The 6,475-nt window shown below is 35.2% G+C and overlaps 1 long non-coding RNA gene across 1 annotated transcript in view; it reads left to right on the top strand.

The window, feature by feature from the left end:
• The first annotated feature begins 6,349 nt into the window (after positions 1–6,349).
• Positions 6,350–6,475, top strand: part of LOC111089274 — a 1,015-nt gene continuing 889 nt past the window's right edge. The window contains exon 1 of the long non-coding RNA XR_002613562.1: positions 6,350–6,463. This is a non-coding gene — a long non-coding RNA (uncharacterized LOC111089274). The remainder of the gene's footprint in view (positions 6,464–6,475) is intronic.

Genomic DNA, 6,475 nt, shown 5'->3' with positions numbered 1-6,475 from the left:
AAATGAATTTTCCTCCCTTGAAGAGGAAAGTTAATTAGATCTTCATCATCAACAGTCGTCCATGAATATTTTGGTATGTTATTGTAAGAGCTTTCTTAAACAGAGTGATGGACGCAAAATAGATTGTATGTTAGATGAATCCGAGAGGAGAAAATTAACGAACTCATCAGTAGCTAGGACTTATAGGGATTCTTCAAGGAGAGAAATACATAAGAAAAAAATAAGTAAATATTTAAGCAATCTTAATTCACTTTGTATAATGATAAATTAAAGAACGTTTTTTTCAGTGCAGATCATATATATTTTACCTTTATTAGTTCCCAAAGGAAAGCGCTTCTTTCAACAGCGATGTCCTTGTTTATTTAAAGTTACTTTTTACTTTTATTACAATGTGGGAGATAACTGAATCCAGATAACGAAACTCTAAAAAAACGTTACGTAGATAAATGTTAATTACACAGAATTGAAAATAAATCTCCGTTCTTCATATTTGATAATTGTTCCTTCTCAAGCATCGATCTGCCATATAGTATTTTGAATAATAGCTCAGCTTCGATGAACATAACACAGACCCATGCAAATATGAAGCATAGACCTGTGATATAAGCAGCCCAATTAGCTCTAAAATTGAGGCCCGGCATGACTAGGTGGTTATGGTGCTCGACTCTCAATCTCGCCCTTTCAGCCGTGGGGGCGTTATTATGTGATGGTCAATCCCGCTATTCGCTGGTAAAAGAGTAGCCCAAGAGTTGGGTGGTGATGACTAGCTGCCTTCCCTCTAGTCTTACACTGCTAAATTAGGGACGGCTATCGCATATAGCCCTCGTGTAGCTTTGCGCGAAATCCATAACAAACAAACAAGCTCTAAAATTCTTTTCTTTGTTGAAGGTAAGGCGTGGCTTAGTCCTCGGACTGTGAATCCAATGGCTCAGAGTTCGCGTCCTGTACAATTTGTAGCAGTGGGTGCGCAACAAGAATGATGGTGAAACAAGAGTAGCCAAAACGTTGTGGGTGGGTGTTTCTAATTGCTTTGGGCTAGTGTATCAGTTCAAAATTAGACGGCTGATAATACATCTATTGTAACTTTACATGAAAATTCTATAAAACAAACACAATATTGCTATAAATTTTAAAAAATTAACCTAATAAAAAAAATTTAAAAACCTAATTTTTTTCTCAGCGTGGGCTTATCACAAAGGTTTTGAGAGGGACACCGAAAATAGCTCTTACTCTTACTCATCAAGCATAAATTAAACGCTGTGTGGCGTCGCTTATTTTTTAATATTACTGTGCTTAAAATCCTTATCTAGTCAAACTAAGGTTTCTCACCTACAAATGAGTTGGCACATATTGTTTATTTTCAAATTTGGGAAAACACTAGAGGGACTTTTATAAAGTTATTTGGAGAACAAAATATATCTAGAAATTAAAGAACAACAACCAATTTCCACGTGAAGAAGCAAACTAAAAGATTAGATCCACGCACGTAGCAGCTGGATTCATCCGTGATTCAGGTGTGAAGATGGTCCAAAAATAGAACACCATTCATTAACAATTGTGGATGTAAGTCACATTAATTTTGATGGAGACAACACGACAGTTAAAGTGACACACACACAGGCCCAGTAACACCATTTAGTGACACACACAGGCCCAGTAACACCATTTAGTGACACACACACACAAGTCCAGTAACACCAATCATTGATACACACAGGGCCAGTAATACCAATCAATGATACACACAGGCCCAATAACACCACTCAGTGACATATACGGGCTCAATAACACCACTCAGTGACATACACAGGCCCAGCAACACCAATCATTGATACGCACAGGCCCATTAACACCACTCAGTGACATACACAGGGCCAATAACACTACTTCTTGCTGGAAACAACAGAAGTATCTCAACGTAAAATGTAATGAACATTTATGAAACGTATATTCGAATTTTTCAAAATGGCCTGGAAATCTCGGGGTTGCAGGTTCGAATCCTCGTCACACTGAACATGATCGCCCTTTCAGCCGTGGGGGCATTATAACGTGACGGTCTATCACTAGTAAATTAGGGATGGCTAACGTAGATAGCCCTTGTGTAGCTTAGCGCGAAATTCAAAACAAACTAAACTGTTTCAAAATACGCAGGATCACCATAGGTTAATTCTGCTGATATCTAATGTTAACATATTGGAAAAGCTTCAACATTCTGTGGTGTGTGCCGTTACGACAGCATTGAAAACAAGTTTCACAACGTGTTTTCATAAGTCTCCTTTTTTGCAGGATCAAACATTCAATCGTGGTGTTTACTGTGGTTCTCCATCGTTCTTTCGTAGCTCGCACTATTTCAAGCTTATCATTTCCAATACATTTTGCCATCCAGTGGCTCTGCGGTAGGTTTGTGGACTTAAAACGTTTAAAATTGGGTTTCGATACCTGTACTGGGCACAGCACATATAATTTATTGTGTGGCTTAACAACAATCAAACAAACAAATCGATACATTTTCTAATGTCATTGAGCAAAGTGGGTTTCTGCCTGCCTCTCGCTCTTCTTCTTGCGATTTTACCCATTATCATATTTGCCAACCTTCCCTCAGATCTGGTTGTGAACCTAAAGTAACGCATATTCTGTTTCCTGCATATGTCCAACAATTTTCGATTTGTTTATTTACGTTCCAATACTCCCTCATTAGGTTTTCTGTTTTTTCTTTCCATGTAACTTATCTAATGTTTTCGTTACTCTTATTCAGTACTCATCCTTTATATATAGTTTCCTTAATATTACTGGTTTATAAAAAAAATTCTTTCTGATTTGCCCTCCAGTGGCTCAGCGATAAGACTCGAGGCTTATAACGCTAAAACCTGGTTTGGATACTCGCCGTGTGCACAGCACAAATAGCTAATTGTGTTTCTTTGCGCTTAGCTACAAACAAACAAACGTATTCATTACTTGCTGTTAGCTTATGTATGGATTAAGGATTAATATAAACATTCTAAGCTGTCCGGACCACGTGAGGATTACGGGCGAAAATATATCCATAGGTAGAACACACAACTGATGAACCCATTTGTAATTATTATAATTATCGTCCATAGGTAGAACACAGAACTGATGAATCAAAACATTCTAATTATCGTCCATAGGTTGGAGTACACAATTGATGAATCAATACGTTCTACTTATCGTCCATAGGTAGAACACACAACTGATGAACCAATTTGTAATTATTATACTTATCGTCCATAGATAGAACACAGAACTGATGAATCAAAACATTCTAATTATCGTCCATAGGTAGAACACAGAACTGATAAATCATTACATTCTAATTATCGTCCATAGGTAGAGCACACAACTGACGAATCAATATATCAGTACTGATACATTCTAATTATCGTCCATAGGTAGAACATAGAACTGATGAATCATTACATTTTAATAATCGTTCATAGGTAGAGCACACAACTGATGAATCAAAATATTCTAATTATCGTCCATAGGTAGAGCACACAACTGATGAACCAATTTCTAATTATTGTAATTATCGTACATAGGTAGAACACAGAACTGATTGTTACGACACCGGAAGTCACGGTAACACGTGATGAATTTCTCAAATGATCATGAATTATCAGGGAAGACCGAGTTTGTTTGAGACGCCCTCTTTTTTAGTATATAAGCCTGGCAGATAAATCCTGCGGGAATGAATGAAGAGAGTTCCAGGTAATTTACGATTCTGTTTCGAGCTAGTGTTTTGCACTCGTAGAAAGTGAAGTTATCGAGATTTTGAATCGCTGTGATTTATAGCGTGTATTATAAAAGTAGTTAAGTTTAAGGTGACGAGAAACGTACTGACTGTGAAACTACTGTGTACTAAAAGTTTATATCGAGAAAGAATAAACTGGGTTAATCAAGAAGGGACTTGTATCGTTGAAGTTCCTTGGAAAGAGTTTCTACCGGAAATTAACAAACAAGCAGATACGCAACATGATGAATCAAAACATTCTAATTATCGTCCATATGTAGAACACACAACTGACGAATCAAAACATTCTAATTATCTTCCATAGGTAGAACACACAACTGATGAACCAATTTATAATTATTGTAATTATCGTCCATAGGTTGGAGTACACAACTGATGAATCAATACGTTCTAATTATCGTCCATAGGTTGGAGTACACAATTGATGAATCAATACGTTCTAATTATCGTCCATAGGTTGGAGTACACAATTGATGAATCAATACGTTCTAATTATCGTCCATAGGTTGGAGTACACAATTGATGAATCAATACGTTCTACTTATCGTCTATAGGGTGGAGTACGCAATTGATGAATGAACAAAATCTACTTATTATAGATTTTATTTTAGTTGTGAATCGATACATGCAATTAATAATTTCTTTGCGGTTTGTCATTACAGCATTGGTTTCAGTTGTTAAAAGTTACCTTACTAAATTATTTTAGGTGTAGTCTATAGAGTAGGTAATTTTTATCAGAAATTTTAATAATTATAAAAGAACGGTACTGTTAAGACTAAAATGTGTTGACCTGTAATCCACCTTTTATAAATTCTCCGAAAATAATTGAAATTTTAGAAAAAGAGACATTTTATCAGTCTTACTTAGAGATGGGAGGATTTGTTTACTTTGACTGCCCAACGTTAGACAGGTGAACATGGGTGTAGGATAAGCACGCCTCATAGCGTTTCATTTATTACATGGCAGTAAATTTGAGTCTGCGGGGGACGGAGGGGGTGACAAGTAGGCACGTTCTCTACTGTTAAGTCGACCTTCAACAACTCCTTGCGTTGAAGGCCGTTAAACCCAGTCTTGCTAGGCTTAATAAACGTAGGAAAAGTCGTTCGGTTATTGCTGCAAGAGTAAGATGTGTTGAGTTCCATACCAAATCATAGCATCAGACAGGTAAGACCTAAGGCTCTCATTTTTCCCGTGTTTTTAGGATACAGTAGAGTAATTTCATATGTTAGGTGATAACGTTTCAGATTACAGTTGTATTACACCTTTATTTATTTAGTAAAATCATGCGAGTTTCGTTATTGGTCGTAACTAGAGGACATGATGTGAAAACACTGCCAAAGAGTGAAAAAATTAGCATATCACACATAGGCACGAACAGCGTATTTATAAAGAATTCTAGAAAACAATTTAAAAGTTTTATTAGTAGGAGAGAATACTTAAAACAAAACCCCAATAAGTAATACGAAAAAACAACAACAATAATATATGCTTCATAGAATATCAAAGTTAGTCTGTGAAAACTCAAAAATATGACCCGCTTCTTCTGGAATAAAAGATAGACTAATGTTACCTATTTTCGTACGTTTCGTTCATATTTTCAACTTATTAAAGCTTTTTTAATGTGTTCACCACGTGTTAGCAGTTAATGCTGTTATGGTCTACGTTTGGTTACTAAATGTTCTTTATGACGTTTCAAAGTGTTATTAAGTAAAACCCCTGCCCTAAACATTAAACTAAATATTATAATGTAATAAGCTCTAAACCTAAAGACACATATATTGTCCTAAACCTTAAACTACATATTTTAGTGTCTTAAGCCCTAAATCACATATTATAATGTCTTAGAGTTAGTCTCCTACTGTATTTTCCTCAACCTTAAATCTCATGTTATAATGGCTAAAACCCTACATCGCATTTTATGTTCCCCTAAACCTAAGTCACATAGTATATTCTACTAAATCTTAATTTACATATTATTATGTTCTAAATGTTAAGTTATCAACAGCAATGTTATAAACCAAACACTCGTTTTAATGTCTTAAATCAAAGAATAGCCGATAAGTATTGTTTAAGATAGGAGTTATATATCTGTCAATAGATCATGCATAATGTATAGCGCTATCAGTATTAAATGTCCATATATAACATATTACCTTATTCGTTAATTGTTCATGTAAAGTTTTATTACATTATCCGTGTTAATTTTTCATGTATAATTTTATCACATTATCTGTGTTAATTTTTCATGTATAGTTATATTACATTATCTGTGTTAATATTTCATGTATAATTTCATCACATTATCCGTGTTAATTTTTCATGTATAGTTATATTACATTATCTGTGTTAATTGTTCATGTATAATTTTATTACATTATCCATGTTAATTGTTCATGTATAATTTTATTACATTATCCGTGTTAATTGTTCATGTATAATTATAGTATTGTTGCGTCATCGAGATCACGTGACAATTCTCACGCTCTCTTGTTTCTAGAACTATCCCGTATCTTGGCGAATGGTCTAGTATTGCTAGATAGGCTGGGTAGGGTAGATAGGGTAGGCTGGTATATAAAAGAAGAGGGGTAATGTGTGTGTAGATAGTGAGTAATTGAACTGCAGTCAGAGAGCACGAGAGACGTTCGTTGCTATAGCGTTTGTTTAGCGCGTTTGTTGTGTGTATCGGTTAAGGTATATTCGGAA

Source organism: Limulus polyphemus, unplaced genomic scaffold (assembly GCF_000517525.1).
Source record: "Limulus polyphemus unplaced genomic scaffold, Limulus_polyphemus-2.1.2 Scaffold5747, whole genome shotgun sequence".
In the NCBI taxonomy this organism is placed as follows: Eukaryota; Metazoa; Arthropoda; class Merostomata; order Xiphosura; family Limulidae; genus Limulus; species Limulus polyphemus.
This window is presented reverse-complemented; position numbering and strand designations above follow the sequence as displayed.